Genomic DNA, 17,025 nt, shown 5'->3' with positions numbered 1-17,025 from the left:
CATTTCCATCTTAAGAACTGGAACAATAGTTACAAACAGTTGTGCACAGTCTGTCTGTAGTTGTCGTTAATTGGTTTGCTGGTGCTCAGGAAGCAGCACTTTTGCTTCTTTTGTGCCCTTTGGTCATCACCTGAGGCTTGAACAGAGATGCTCGCACTTCCGAAGAAGCGTGAACTGAGCAACCGGGTGTTGGCGGTGCAGCTGATGATCTACACTGTCTGCTGCTGCTGCTGTTCCCCTGTTCGGAGCGTTGTCTCAATAACGAACTCTCGACTTCAATCATGTATGCACACATCCTCTTCACGGATTGAGGGATCAACCTCGGAGTAATGAGCGATCTTCGCTTCTTCGCGATCTCTCTTTTCACTTCACATTTTTCGAGAGCAGCCAGGCCTGCTCGATGGTCCTCACCATCGTCGCCTTCATCATCATCATCAGCATCGACAGCTTCCTATAATAAAGACGGAGAAGGTTGGAGGAGGAGTTTCCTCGGGACTCCCGGATTTTTTTAATTCCCTCCTCAACCAACAAGGGGTGTGAAACCAAGGGACGGCGAATCGGACGGATGATAATGACCACCGTGGCGGGTGTGCAACCAGGGCGTCCATGCCAGAGACATTGTTGCACCCAGAAAAGGCCACCAAAAAGGAAGAAGTGCAGCAGCCGCAGCAGGAACGACTTCAAAAATCGGAACCAGGCAGCGCAAGGTGCCCGCTGGCCATTAGTCATCGTTAGAAGAGGCATGTTGGGCCCCGGGGTGGGAAGATTCTTGGAAGCATTGGAAGCTGCAATCCTTTTTCGTCTTCGCTCCTTCACCGGGGGGAGCATCCCTTTTGTTCGGCCTAATGAAGCATTGTTTAGGGGGTTGGGGGATGTTTTTTGACAGGATTTTTCGTTGATTTTTCGACGTCAAATCGTGTGAGGGATTAACAACGAACGCTTCTTTATTGGCTTCTATTCGTTTATTTTCTGCTGGGTGCTCGCGAACGAAGGAAAACCGAAGATTGCATTCTCAAGAGAGGAAGCCACGAAAAAGGGCAACACTGCAATTGGTCGTCATCCGCAGTGTTGTGTGCTGCAGTGCGTGCTGCAATTGACGACTCGACTCGACTTCTCTTTTGGCCTTTCGTCTTGTGCCATTCGTTGTTCCATCGCTTCTTCGGACAGTACGCAGCGAAGCGAAGCGCAGCAAACAAGCAGTCGGCGCGGTATCATTGTTTGACCGATCTTGATGTGATTAAAGCGAACTCTGCTGTTTGCTCTGTCGCTATCGTGGCTCCTCCCTTTTTACTTGGCAAATGCACACCAAAAGTGCATCAGAAAAGTGCATCAAGAGTGCAATTCTCTCCTTGCTCCGTCGATCGAAAGCATCTTCTATGCATTACGCAATGGCGCCCTCGCAGAGAGATGCACAGAGTGTGTGAGAGAGAGAGAGAGAGAATTGCAATTTGGTGACACTACAGCAATAAAAAAGAGAGAGAGAAATTAGAGAGAAATGAAGTGCATCGAACTTTTGCTCCACCTTTCGACAAATCGATCAACAACAACCACCAGCGAGGTGAGCTGGCTCGGGTCGTCTGTCAGTTTCCAACAGTTCCCTAATTCTAATCGCACCAGAACGGACATCACGCAACACCTTTATGTGGCCAGGAGTCCCGTGTTCTAGCATTAGAACCTTTCAATTCACCACACCGCGAGCTTCATTGCATCATCATCATCATCCATCATCCATCATCACGACCTGACTGGACTGACACATTGTGCGTTCTCGGATCGCTTTTCACGTCCCTCCGCTAGTGCCTATTCTGGAATGGATAAATAGAAGAAAAAAAAGAAGAAACAAAAAAAAACCTCACCATGCCACTGGTCTACCATTAGGCCACTTCCGGATCAAAAGCCGGGGACCGCCATGGGCTCCACAGCGGGTTGGTAGTGTTCCGAAATTTCGCTTCCCGATTTTTTTTTTCTCTTCACCATTTTATTATGAAACCAAAAGGCCAACCGGTGTGTTACGGTCGATTGGTACTTCCGATCCCCCCCTTGAGCAATGGGGTGGCCAGTCACCTGGATCGATGTCCCCTTCTGTGCTACCAGCACGGAGCGATTGTTTCACTTGATTTGACCAGCGTGGGCCCCCCGGGTCCCCGGAGTTGTCGTTGGTTTTTGGTGGGAGGGCGGACTACCGTCACTAATTCACAATTAATTATGCTTCTGTGGGTTCTGTCCCACCTTCCTCACTAACAGTGTAGTGGTAGCACGGCAGTGTGTCTGTTTGTGTCTGATTCAACCATCAACCCACTGGAGATTGTGTTGAACTTGGAGCTAGTGTCCAAGGGGGACCAAGGTAGTTCACGACCGCGACTGGAACTTGATCTGAAGAAGCGCGTGATGTTGGTTGTTTTGTTGGTGTTTCTGTGCTCTCTCTCACTCACTCTTTGGCACACCTTTCCCCCCTTTTCTCCCTTCCCCGAGAAACGAGATGAAGATCGTGTTTTGGAAGCACGGAGCGCGGACGCTCGAGCCGAGCGAGACGTAAATTCGTCGAACAATAGCTTAATTATAGTAATTTATAATAATTTTCCCTCCTCCTTCTCCACCTGCACTACCTCCTCGAGAAGGGGGGGGATCCAGCTTCTCCAGCGCTGCATCGCTACCGCACGCAGACGCACGGACGTAGCGCAACGCAGCAACAGCGCCGAGAGCTGCTGGAGCTGGAGCTGCGGAGGAGCCAAAACCTCATCAACCAACCAACCAACCCGATTTCGTCGTCATCGTAGTCGCCATCGTCGTCGACGTCGTCGTTTGGCAACGAACCAACCGACGGACGAACGAACGAACGGATGAGACGGGACGGATGGACGGACGGACGGGTTGGATGATGGGCATGGCCTCCTCCTCCGTGCGCCACCGTGCCTTTCCCCCCCGCCATATTGTGGTATGATAATCACCCCTCACGAGGAAATCAAATTCTCTTTTGTGACTTGAGGGTATTCAAAAACTTTGGTTTTCTTTTTTTTTTTCATTGCTACGTTGGATTTCATCTTTCGTTGCGTGGCTTGCTTTCTGGTTTTACTGAACAAGCGTTGGCTGCATCTGCGTCTGTTGTGTGTAACTGCGAGGTGCTGCTGAAGATGTGCGCGTACCGGCGCAAGCATACCGGCGTCCGTCGTGCCCATCCAGCCCATCCGCCATAACCGGTGGGACCTTCGCAATGCATGGTGTAACGTCGGCGTCTGGTGTCGGGCGTGAGTGGTTGGCCATAATGCACGGCGGTGGCAAACGCGGGACCGGAGAGAGAGAGAGAGAGAGAGCTGGTGCGAAAGCGAGCGGGGGGGGACACCGTGGACAAACCACTGATCCCAGTTCCTCTTTCCCTCCTACTCCGCTCCTTCCCGTCCTCCTCCTTCTTCTACTACTCCATCTCTCGCATCTCATCGATAGCGCAGTCAAAGCAACCCATTCAACCCATGCAGCAACAGTGCGAAACCCCAAAAACATGAGCGTGACACAAGAGGTGCCAAAGGACGAAGACGGTGTCAGGGGACAATGGTGGTGATGGTAAGGAAGAACGCAGAACAGGGGAACCGGAGTGACCGAGCCGGAACAGGTGAGGGTCGATAGCGAGAGGCATAAGGTATGGCTCCCCTTCGAAAGGAAACGAAAGAAAGAAAGAGAAGGACAGCGAGCAAAGGAGCGGGCGAGTGAACGGAGCGTGTAAGGAGCTGACGCGAAGGCTAAGGAACGGTTGGAGCGAAGAAAGGAGCACGCCTCGAGTTGCTATGGTGGTGGACGGCGGGGGGAGGCACGGCCACCAGTGTGAAGGGGGGTGGCAAGGACGAAAAAGGACACACGTCCCAGGGGGTGGATGCGCCAGTGGAGCCCTCGACAGGAGAAGCACGAGAGAGAGAGAGAGAGAGAGAGAGAAAGAAAGAGAGCCCCAGCCACTGAACTCCCAGCTGGAGCTCCACGAAGCGCGCTCTCTCTCTCCCTCCGTCTCTCTCTCTCACCCTTTCTCCCTTTTGAGGATCCACATGACATTCCACCCGGGAACGTGCGCCATCTTTCGCCACCATCACCACCACCATCAAACACACGGATGTGGCCACACCAGCTCCGCCACACCAAGGCAACCTCTCGGCGAATGTTCCTTCTCCGTCCGGTCCGTGTTCCGGTCGCCATCCGACGTCATCCAACTCCTGACGACGACCGCTCGCCACCGCTACTACGATTGCTGTTGCTGCTCTCCAGCTTTCAGTCGTAATTCCCCCCGGAAAGGAGGACACCAAGACCTTAAATCCTCAGCGCACACCACCGACACCAGTCCATTTCAGTCACTTCCGGTTTCCGGTTGTTCCGGCGGCTTCTTCACTCACACGCACACACTTTGCCACTGGCCACACGTCGTCGTGCCCCCAAAACACTCTCTCTCGATGCCAGGCGGATGCCAGGAGTGCCACCAGTGTTGCTGCGATGCGCTGAAGGGTCTGCGTTGCCCACGTCGAAGAGAACGGAAGACGAAGAAAGAGAGAGAGAATGAGGGTGGAAGGAAGGTGATGGAGGGGTGGAGAAAGCAGGAAAGTGTGGCCACCCACGGGCTTCCAAACGCCTCGGTTCCAACCCCCCCCCCCCCTCCCCGCCGGCTATCCGGTGCCACCACCGTGGCTCGGCCTCCACCACTGCCCAACACCACGACGACCACCACCACCACCGGCCAGCGACGGACGGCTGGACGGCTGCGACTTGTACCGGGGATGCTCGCCGGGACGGAACAAAGCTTACCCCCGCCCCCGTAAGGATCCGGCTGTTGTAGGAGCAGCTTCATGTTGCGCTAGCGATTGCTAACCTCTTCCATGGAGCGATAGAGAGAGGGAGATGAAGTTGTGGCGAGTTTCCGTGCGCTAGAACGAGCAAAATGGCTGGGGTGAGCTGATTGGTCGAGCCAAGCAGGCGCTCTCTCTCGCCACAGAGAGAGAGAAAAGGGAGGATGAAAGAGCATCCCCTAGGCCGGTTAGGGGTTGCTGCTCGTTACAGCCCTTTAAAGGTCCTTTTTCCTGGTTTTTTTTCGGATGATTTTCCTGGGGATTTTAAGTTGTACAAAAATCTACTTGAGGAGTTACTTGAAGTTATGCTCCAATACAATCGAAAACCCGGAGGTGAGCAACCGAATTTGAAGTAATTAACCACCATCGGGGCAGAGCCGTGACTACTTGATCGCCAACGGGGCAGTTGATTGTTACGTAGTGCGTCGTCGTTAAACGCAATGACGGAGCAAAAGTACCTCGAAAATCGAAATATTCCACCAAGCGAAATGACCTCGGTGCTTGGAAAGGAAAAAGGGTCATTAGATCGGTGCTTGTTCCCACTTTTCGAGGGCGCACAATTAGAGAGCGTGGTGCTGGTGCTGGTGCTGGTGGTGCTGGTGAGATTCCAAGATCACTGACACTGACGCTGACGAGTCGTAAATGAGGGTCCGGTGGCCGGCATTTGGGTTGATAAATTGCTGCTGGCCATCGGCCAGAGTTGGAGCCCGGCCTGAGCCTGGATTCGATGGAATGTTACCTGTGTTCACTGCGCTTGACGAGGTCGTTGTACATGGAGCGTATGTTTTGGGTGTGCTCTGTTTCTATGATGCCTAAAAGACATTACCATTAAAATGGGGAGTTGCGAGCCCGTTGGTCGTTTAAATTGTAAATTGTATTCGGTAAGACATCCGGCCCATCCATTTTGCATGGCCAGGCCAACACATAACCACACAAACGATGTATTACGTCACTCGCAGGAGCTCGGCAGTAACAGACAGGCAGACGGACAGAGCCGTAGCTCTTCGTCCTCTTTGTCCTTCACAAACAAACGCCCGTGGCTTAGCCTGAGCCCCCCGAATGCGGACCGAAATCCGAAAAACATCCGGACAATCAATCAAATTCAATTCATCAAACCGTACCGCACCTCACCAACGACCTGGTGCGGTGTGTGCGTGGTCTGCCCGAAAAACGCTTTGCTGGTGGACGGTTTTTGATGAATCGATTCGGTTTGCGTCGATGTATCGATGATGGCTGACTTGGAGGGATTTCTCTATCCCTCTGGAAGTCTCTGATTCCTGGCAGGTATTTTATGGAGTTTCCCCGAATTTCCCCGAAAACCATCAACAATCACAGTGTGCGTGGAGAGGATTTTTATGCCAAAAGGGGCTGGCTGCATGGCCTGCTTGAACAGTGAGCGGACAGGAATATTTACTGACGCCCACTGGCTGCTGTCCTTGGATGGACCTCTGTGCCGTGGCGCCGTTGCGGAGCTCGAAAATCGATATTTTCTGCCACAAATACCAGGCTTCGAGGCTTCGAGCTGGAGCTTCGGTCCTAACACATACCGCGGGCACTGCATTCTCTCGTGGCTCGATTCCTCTCGAGAAAAGTTGAGTAGATCGAGATGCTGAGCACCAGGTGACCCGTTGCTGCTGCTCGGTTATCTCCGGGAGAGAGCCAAACGAAAATGGAATAAAATATTTAAATCATTCCCGGTTCCATGTGAACGCTACAGCCTTGGAAGGAAAATCGATTTCCCTGTCAGCTCCGTCATCGCATACGGGCATACATTTCGCTAACTGGAGCCATATTTTCGGCCACATTTTCTGTCACATTCACGCAATTTCTTATCAATTATTGAACAATCTTTATAATGGTGGCCATCAAGCTCAATTTTTAAAATACGAAGAAAGAACCTCCCAAGTGACCTTCGAGTTTCGCAATGAAAGCAAGCAATCGAGCAACTTGTACCTCGTCCTCGGTACGATCGATCAAACCGGAAGGACCAGTAACGCCCTCTTTTTACAACATTCGCCACCCTTCCTCCCCCACGGCGCGAGAGAGGTTTCCACGACTATCAGCCAGTTCCTTATACGGTCCGGAGTTAATGATCTCCATCTCCAGAGCGGTGGCCCCAAAACCGGTGACGGGCGGTGGGGGCGCAATAATAAAAAACAAACAACAACAAAAAAGCGTCCAAGCGAAATCAGCGAATGAACGCCACGATCCAACGCTCACAGCCGGTCGTCTCGCTCGCACCTAATGAGTGAACGAGTTAATTAATTAAGAGATCGGGGAGGTTTGTTGAAACAAAAAAGCACCGCACCCGGAGTTGGCGCGAATTGGCGGACAGGACACGATTGCTCCAAAGGACACGGGTGAGAGAGAGAGCAAATGAGTGGCACAGGCGCATCCGGGCGCTTCGCTCTTTTAATTATCATCCCCTAAAGACGGAGGGATGCTAGTACTACTCCTACGGGAGTCTCTCTTCCATCCGCAGTGGCCAGCACATTCCATGACATTCCCTGCCGCTGGAGGCGTTCTTTCTGCACACTTCAGTGACTCGCTCTCGGCTTCGTTTACTCTCGCAATGCTGCACGTTTGGGGGGGTTTGTGGGGGGGATGCTGTACCTCCCGGGTGACCCCCTCCTTTCCGGTTCTAGTAATTAAGGCGCCGTTCCAACCAATCACGAGCACGGACGAACCATCAACCCCTTATCGTCCAGCGCGGTGTCGATGTGAGAGTGCGTGATCCTGTGAGCTCCACCAACTGACCACTAATTTGTCCTTCTTTTCCTTCTTCTTTACATTCGTTGACTCTCTCTCGGTCGCTCTCTGGTCTGGTGTGGCCAGCAATTAAAACAACGAGCAGCAGCAGCAGCACCTAGAGTATCCTTTTCGTCCTGTTACGGTCCATATGGCTGGCTCTTTCTGGTGACCGTTTCCCGTTTCCGGTTACCGAGTAGTGTTCATGGTAGTAGTAGTGCTCTACAACAACAGCGAAATTACTCGACACCTCGACGACGACGACGACGAAACAGCAAAGCAAGAGCACGCTCTTATCGGAGATGCTCTCACGTGCTACCGTCCGTTGCCGTAACTCTTTCGTTCGTCCTTTCGGCCACGCCGATGGCCAGACATCGTCTGGCGTCGTTTACTATCGCCGTACGGTTCTTCACGTTTTACTCTCCACTCATTAACTAAAACACCGCGCGGACCTACGACAACCGGTACTCGGTTGTGATGGCCATCCATTCATTAGAGTTCCGCGGCGTCGTCGTCGTGGTGGTCGGAACTGAGGGACCATCGGAAGGGATGAGAGTTAATGAATGAACGGAGTGAAAACACTACAGCCGATGGTTGCTTTGTTCGTAGGATGTTTTTTTTCGATTCGATTTTCCTCTGTCAAACACGAGGCCGAGGAGCCGAAAAGGGGGTTGATATCTTAATTGTGGCATTTCCTGGACAATTTTTTTTTGCTCCTTCCGAGTTCTTTTCATTGTCCCCGTGCGGCTCGTGGTGTGTTTGCGTGATTGTTGAGCCCTCCTAACGGTGGTCTGGGCAGCGAGGTGACGACGGTTTTGTGCCTGGTCGGAATAGTTTTTTTTCCTTCTGCCTCTCTCTCTCTCTCTCGTCCGATGGGGTTTGGGCTCGGGCTCCTTCTTTGCATAATTTATTTATGGCCAATTAGAGGACATAACCAGCCAGCACCGGAAAGGGTCCGAGTCGAATGAAATGTGGCTCGATTAGGGAAAGGTGTTGGTTTAGCCGTTTTATTGGTGTTTTAGTGGTGATTGTTATTGCAGTTTATAATAGTTACAAGTCCAGGAGCTTCTCAGACGTGATGTAAAATGGTTTGTTTGAAAATCTTAAATCTTTTTGTAATTAATCATCACGTCGGATAGATACATTTGTTTAACGCTACTCTTTAAACCATTTAAATTTGCAGTGCAGCTAAATTTTTTATCCGGGTTACGATAAAATTCACTATTTATAATCCAGGAGCTCATTCTATTTCGAAGTCTTCAATTTCTTAATGTTTTTCGAAACTAAAAACCGTTCAATGCAACTGTTTATCATTAATGTATAAATCGTGAATACTTTAAGCAAATGTTTTTACATTTTGTTTTTAAATATCCTGCACTAGCTTCTTTTTTCAAACATAAATCATGTGTTCTCTTCAAAGGACTGCCAAAATGCTGATTAAAAATAAATCACTTAGTTGTACGCTTATTATGCTTAACGCATGTTTATTTTGAGGTTCTTCATTTACATATTTAAACTGGTTCTTAAATTGTCTTATTGAATTCTTCATCTTCAAATCATACAAGTTTTGTTGGTTCGAAAAATAAATAAAGAGATTACTTCATTCTGAATTGGGTGACACGTTACAATATTAAACAATTAGTAAAGGTTGAGAGCGATGAATTTTAAGTGCCATACATTGTGAATTAGATTGCGATTAAACAAACGAAGATAATCAGTCAGATAATCGAACAGTTCGCAATCAAACTAATTACACTCCTGTAGCTCCCGCCAAAAAGCAAATATTCACGCACCATCCAAAAACAAAAAACACCTTATAACAAATTATGCCACAAAAAACCCAAGCGAAAGAAGAAAAACCCCCCCAAAAAATTACGACGTGTGAAGAAACCCATCAAAACCGCCCCATTCCGCACGCGGGGACCACCGCGACAGCATAAACTGTGGCCACGCCAAGGAAAAAGAAAAAAAGAATCGTTGCCGGTTTCTGGAGGCCGAACCCGTTGTAAACATTAGCCACATTTAATTAATTATGTTGTCGGCTGTGCTGGGCCAGTGTGACGCGTGTGCTCGCTCTCCTTCGCTCGCTTTCTTTTCGGAGGGACTTTTTCTTAAATCCGAGACCCAGGTGTGGAGCTTTTTCCATCTCCTTTTTTCCCTTTTTTCCAGCCTTTCCTGCGATCTGCTCGCACCAACCGTCACCGCCCAACCGTCACGCGGGTTGATTGTTTGTTTGCCTCCGTTTCGAGCTCCGTTGCCGTTGTTGGCCGGCGGGTGCTGGCGGACGGACAGCAGCTTCTGGGCGCTCGTGGCGAGCCAGCTCTTATCTCGCACCCAACATCTCGAGCCGGGCTTCTTCTGACTTCATTAGCACCTCGGTGACGTGTGCAATCAGTGAACAACCGCCGCTGGTCACATGTACTTGGCGATTGCTCATGAAATTATAATTCCTCCTCGTTGTTTGGCACGAAAGCCCAAACGGCTTTGGGGAGGACGCAATGCTCATGCTCATGCCTTACATTTCGACAAACAAAACGGAAGCCAACGGAACGCTACACAAACCATCAACAGAAGGAGGAACGGGAGGCAAGCATTCCAACAGGAACTTGGTCATTTTTAGTGTGGAATGAATGTTGATTAGGTTTTTCGGGGCCACGTTCTTAATGCAGTCCGCTGGCGACGATTTCGTCACGCTCGAGCATTCAACAAATTAACTGCTGGCCGCGCTGAGAAATCAGAATCGAGACGAATAGACGGTGCGACAACAGATTTAGTGTGGTTCGTGAATTGGTTCAATGAATTTTAATTGATACTGATTGGATCAGTGAGCTCTTGGCCGCCGCTGCATGCTGGTAGCAGCATTGCCAGCACTTTGAACGTTGCCAGCAAACAACAGCCCCTGGTGGGAATGTTGGGTCGTCGTGTCAGGCTCAACGACTCATCAAGCAGAATTATGCTTTTCCATGTTTACGACCAAATAATTGTCTCCACGGCCGAAACCCGTCCGCCGCGTCGCGTCGCTCTCGCGGGGTCGTTATGATTAAAATACAATCTTCACCGACGGCAAAGCGTGCATTAGCCAAGGGGTTTGCCTTGTTTTTTTCGGGATCTGAAAATTACCGTCGGTCACGCTCATGCTGCCTGGCCTGGCCGTAGCAACGCGGCGGCCTGAGGAAGCAAGGTGTCGTCGTTTTATCGATTTTTGAGTTTCCTTTTGCTCTCGCGAGCGAACTGCTCTCGCCTTTCTGCGATGCGTGAGTGAGCGTTTTTTGTTGGGAGGGGAGTTGAAGATGTTTTGTGGGCTTGTGTCCGTATTGCGCGAGGAGAGAGGAATTTGTCTCAAGAATCCTCTCTGGTGGATTTAGTTTGATGCGTAATTTTGCGAATTCATTAAAAAAAAATATTTGTTGAAACTTTCATAAAATGATTGGCAACAGAGTATTCCGCACAATCTCATATAATGATCCTTGAATCAATGTTTCAGGATTAGTTTACCTTTCTCATTGAATTGCATGAGATTTACGATTAATGTAAAGCTGAAAGTCACGAATAAAAATAGGAAAATTTCTAGGACAACATAAGTTGAGGGGGAAAACCACGGGAAAATTGAAAAACATGGAAAATTGAACTCTGTTGCTGCTATTTTTATGGTAGCGATTGTAAAGAGGAACAGAAATATGCTTTTCTCTCTTTCTATCCCTCGCACAAAAGCAGCATTTGTAAGGTTCGCAGCATAAAACATAATTTTACGCAACATGCATACAAGTCAGAAAGCTATGCGCTCTCGGCAGCTTATAAGCTTCACCGCGTCATCCTCCGTTAACCCTCGCCACGATTCCGGTTATACTTTCCGGTGCTAGAACGGAGCAGAAAATCCGAACCAAAACAGGACGCAGCAACATCCTTCGAGCCATTCGAGCCAATCAGAACCGTCTCCACGGTGGCTTCCGCATGCGCGCAAACCGTCGCCGAAGGACACGATTGCACCTGCGGTCCTTGTTCCGTGGTTTGTTTGTTTGTGCTGCGATGCATTTCACGGCTTCGCGTGTCTTCGGCTTCGTTGGAGCCGAATCCTTTCAGGCCCTGCGGCCACGTGGAGAGAGAGAGCGAGCGCGGAACGTGGCGTGCTGCTAAACGATGCTGATTGTTATTGCCCCACGGTGGCTGCTGTTGACCGTGGACCGCTTGGAGGAACCTGTCTCTCTCGCTCTCTCGTCTCCGTCTGTTTGTTTACTCGAGTAATATTGAGTCGCAGCACGTCGAAATGAGCACGAAGCCGCACCAAATGAAGAGCTTTCAGGGTGAAAGAGACCGCCGATCCGATGGGGGGTGGTAAAACGTTCCTTATCAAACACCATCGGTGGTGAGTGTGTGTTTTCGCAAACAAGCCAGTTCCAGGGGGGAGCAGAAGAATGGTGCTGGATGGTCTAGGACCGTCTAGTTGTTTATCCATTGCCAGTGCAACATGTAGCCAGCAGTCTGTAAGCGGCGGTGATCGCCGCCGGAAGCTCGGCAGTCATTGTTCTACTCGAATAGCGGACAAAAATATTTCTTGGAAGGAAAACCCTAACCCCTCCCCATTTCCACCTCGCAGGATGCCGATGGTGGTATCCGAACTCCCAATGATCCTCCACAGAGGTCTCCTGATTGTCAGGAGACTTGTTTCCCTTGAATTTTAATTCCCTATTTTCCACATTTCAGTTTAAGATTCCGCCTTTCAATCCCATCTCGTCGTCCAGTCCACTCGCTATGGCGGCGGCGTGCCTGCGTGTGATTGGTGCTGGTTGACCGTTTTCCGGACAAAAATATTTTTTCACCCAGCGAACGGAATATTCCATCGGAATATTCACTTCAAATATTCGATCGCTTTTTTGTGAGACCCAATCGCAGCAGAGAATTCAGTTTCCTCGCGTTGGGCGCTTATCATTGAGAGGTGGGATGTTGTGCTCCTCGGTGCGATAGTGAAATGTGGAAAGAAATGCATAGTGAAGTGAAAAAATGTGCTACTAAACGTTAAAGGGGGGTCTTCGGTATTTTCGGGCCAAAAAAAGGCCCGTTTTTGACGATTTTTTGTGATGTAACCATTCAACTTTATTTTTTCAAATCAATGGCATATTAATCAACAACTTTTGAAGAATATTTGGTATTGTTTTGAGCAACATTCATTTATAAATTAATCTTTGGCATCAAATTTTGGTAGGCGTGTTGTCGCAAAGGTACTTTTTACGGTGCCCATCGTAGCTGCGTGATGAGTCATCTGAACTATACAAATCGATATTCGTTAGAAAGATTATAAGTTTATCTAGGTAGCCCCGGAGATTTTTTGTTGAATTTCCAATTTTTCGATTTTTGGCAGATTTTTTAAGTTGAAAAAGTGATGCTTTTTGCGATTCTGCCATAAAAAACGAACTTTACAGATTTGTTTAAAAAAAAATATCAACAATTTTAGTGATATCTCAACGGGGCTACCTGGCAAAGAGTGTACAGATTATGTGTTAAAAATTTCGAATCGATCGGTCCAACAGTTTTTACGGTACGATGGGCACCGACTTTGAAAACGTTGGTTTTGGGAAACGCTTTTCAAAGTCGTGAGCTGCATGGAGCCTTGTATGAAAAGTGGATTTTAAAAAATCTGTAAATTGATCAGTTTTTCCTCGATAGATGTAAAACTATTACACAATACTCTTGAAAGGATCAGCTTTCAGGGAAAAATATTAAAAATATGTGTCACGAAAAAAATTAAATACCGATGTCCCCCCTTTAGAAATGCAATTAAAAGATAAATAAAATGAAAAAAAAAATGGCTCAGACAAGTTCTTATTCCAAATAGTTGAACGTGACTTCGTCTACAACCGTATACCGCATGAATGCGAACGAAACCTCCGCTTTCAGTTAATTGTTCTCAATTAAGCGTCTCCAATAGAAGAGCACGAGGGCTGAACTGCCATTAGCCATTTGTAGGAGTTAATGGTGGTCGGTTGATGACATCCTTTTCTTCGCTAGCCCCCGGGTACACGGTAACACGGCCGTGGTCATCATCTAGTCACGGATTAACGCGTCAGTTCATGCCACACGGATAGACGAGACGAGTTACACAACGAATTAATTAAATGAGCTGCAGCATCAACTTGCGAATCTCTTCCGAAGCGTCTCCAAAGTGGCCCACCAACGTCCAACCAAGTGTCTGGTTTGGTCTGGTCCGGTCAATAATGTCCTCCCACTGCTACCGCGCGTTGCGCATCGTCACGATAAATTTATGACGAAAGTAATGTTCACCATCACCGCAGCAGACAGAGAGTTGTGACCACGAGCACGAGGCGCGAGCGCGCTAACAAACCGCGACTAAACCACGAACTGAAACCAAACAGATGCGTGACCGGTAACCGTGTGGAATCGCTACCAAGCACCATCCCAACTCCCCCACAGCGTCGCCCGCGTAGTGATTGTGCATTTGAATAATCGTCTTGCCACGTTTCGTGCTCCCTCACCACGCGAACTTCTTTTGTTTCTTTCGTTCTTTTTTAATGCGAAAAGCAGAAAACAAAAGGACAATCGGGGTGCTAGGGGACCAGTCTGCAAACCGGCCAGTGGACGCAAAATTAAAATGCGTTGAAATCGAGCGGAAAGTAATCTAGGAAGCTTGGGAAGTGGCTCCAATCTTGCAGAGAGGAATGAGATTTGGATGACTGGTGTTGGTTGGAGTGAGAAAAATTAAGTTTCAGCATGGAACTCATCATTAAGTTGAGAGGGGCAAGCAGGCTGACTACTGGAGTGTGACATCAGCTCCTCAGCAGAGATTTTAGGCGTCGATGGTGAGGGTTTTTCGATTGATGGAACGTCGATTACTTTTATCGATTGACGGCTGTGCGATGGGAAACTCATTCATCACTGTCTTAAAAAGGTTTGTTTCTTCCTGGAAACATAAAGGAACAGTTGCGTTTCAAAATGGCTGACCAATCTTGCGGCGTCTATTTAGAGAGAGAAAAAAGATAAATGTTGAACTAACGGGACCTGTTTACGATCATTCGTTTCTGCTAGACGAGGCTGATATTGACCTTCCTCTATTATTGGGAGCTACAAAAAGACTAAATCCCCCCCCTTCAAGAAGCAAAACGAGAAAGCAACGCGAAAGAGGAAAGACTGAAATTTATATTGATTTTTTTTATGATTTCCGCACTTCGCTTGGGAGCAGAAATCAATGTGATGGAATTGAAGACCTTCATTCTCTAAACGTCCGCCTCGGGGCAGGGAAAAAGAACGGAACCGAAACGATCAAAGACCGTGCCCCGGGACCCGGGAAGCTTGCTGATGGCTTCCGTCAGCAAAAAAAAGGACACAAAGTTGCCCTTTTCCAAGTGCGTGATTTCTACCGCCGGTGGGGAGGTTGAACCCGATATCGATCCGAATCCAGAGCGCTGGTGAGGTGTTTTTATTCGTTCGCATCCGGATGTGACTAGTTTCAGATTCTAGTCAATCCTTTTCGCCCCCCACGAAGGAAGAGAAGGGGTGGGAAAACACACTTTACATTCCAAATACATCAATGTCACGTTCTAGCGTGACTGGAGAAAATACAAACCTCAGTCAACGTTTGGTTAGATGTGCAACGCAGTAAGCTGGTGTAGACAGTGAGCTGCAACCCAAAAGAAGGGAATTTCCATAAATACTATCCGAAACTTATAAATAGTACCGGCTGCATACGAAAGAAGCACTCCAACTTAACCAATCGCTTACGTCAAGTGGCCACAAATCAAATAATCAACCTGAACCACAAACAAATAGCTCAAGTGACGCACCGGCCACTCGAGAACGCAAAGCACACTTCAACATTCCAGCAACAACCTCGCATCGATCCCAAACCGATTGTATCCAAGCCGTATGTTGTTCCAAGACTATTCGTGACCAACCGGAGCACCAAACCACCACCGGACCGTGGCCTGGCCAACGGCAACAATTCCCGTTTCGAGGCAGAAGAATTCAAAAACCCCCCCAAAAGAAACCGGAACCGCGAACCACGAGGACGAGAATGAGGTTTATTTTCTCTTCACGCTGACGCCGCTCACTGACGGTTGTTCCTGCTGTAGTTCGCATGTTTGTCTTTGGATTTGGTCCGAAGGGAGGGGAGGGGGTGGTGGGGAGAAAGAAAACCTTTAAAGCAAAACAATCAAAAACCATCATCTGGTACCGCCACACCATTCGGGACGTCGATTATTTCAACACGACATCAATCTACAAAGATACGACACCACCACGACCAAAGAACCTTTTTGACGGATTTCCCTGCGGTGTACCCGGACGACGAAGACGTCAGCTAATTCACTCTCTCAACGGGGATCTCGGTCTAGTGACGCCGTCCGCCGCGTGAGTGGATGTGACGAAAATGGGAAAATTGAAATCAGATACCCTGTGGGCCGCTGAGCCGGGCATGTCGCAAATCGAATGCGAACGTCATCGTCCAAACAACAACCAACGGCGTTCCAACGGCCGTTCCTGTTGTCGAGTAGGCGACGAAAAGTGATTATTTCTGCTTGACGTACGCATTCATCGTAGTAGACGTGGAATGTGATTACCATTTTCTCGGGCTAGCAAGCTGGTTGGCCGAAATGGCCGACGAGTTGTTGTGACACATTGTGATCTTCTAATCCACTGAACAGACTGAAACCAATCAGGAACTATGACCTAAGGTCTTTCGCGTGTCTTTGTAACTCAAATTTTATCCATTTTATCGCGCGTTGGACTAATATTTCGTTGAAAAATTATTCTTACTAAATAGTTTATTAATGAAAGTTAGCAAAGAATAACCTAAACACGGTTCTAAAGTTTCACCGCACCAGTGTACACCATGCGACGCCCAAAACATGTGCCACCAGTCATAACTCACTCAGATAACAACCCAAAATAAAAAAAGAAGCACAATTGTAGGTCAATGCCAGCTTCAACAGAGCCAGCAGCGGCGTCGTGATCGTCGCCGAGTTTCTTGACCGCCTCTGCGGTTTGTTCCTCCGGTGTTTACTCCTTCATTACCTCTACGTGACCATTTTTCCCCTCGTATCTGCGTGTTAGTGTAGGTGTTTTGGTACCATTTCCCTGTAAAAAAAAAAACAACCATGCGCCTCCACCGGTTCAGTCCTGCATTCCGTTCCATTCATGTTCCAACATCTGTCGACACGGAAGCAATACGACTCGGCCACGCTAACCAACTAGCTAGAAGAGCGCGAGCGCGGCTCGGTTGATGAATGATTTATTTCTGGAGCATTACTAAATCCATCTCGAGCGCGGATGGCATGGCGGAAATGCCGCATGAAAAGCCGCTAGTCGTCCGTCGTGTGCCAGCCACTGTCCTCGCCCGCGTCCCAAAAACACACACCACAAAACCGAAGAAGCAATGAATCTCCCGTACATGACACGATCTGGCGGGCCACAACTATCACATCTCGCATCTACGACGCCCGGCCAGGCG

This window comes from Anopheles aquasalis, chromosome 3 (genome assembly GCF_943734665.1).
Source record: "Anopheles aquasalis chromosome 3, idAnoAquaMG_Q_19, whole genome shotgun sequence".
NCBI lineage: Eukaryota > Metazoa > Arthropoda > Insecta > Diptera > Culicidae > Anopheles > Anopheles aquasalis.
Note: the sequence above shows the minus strand (reverse complement) of the source record.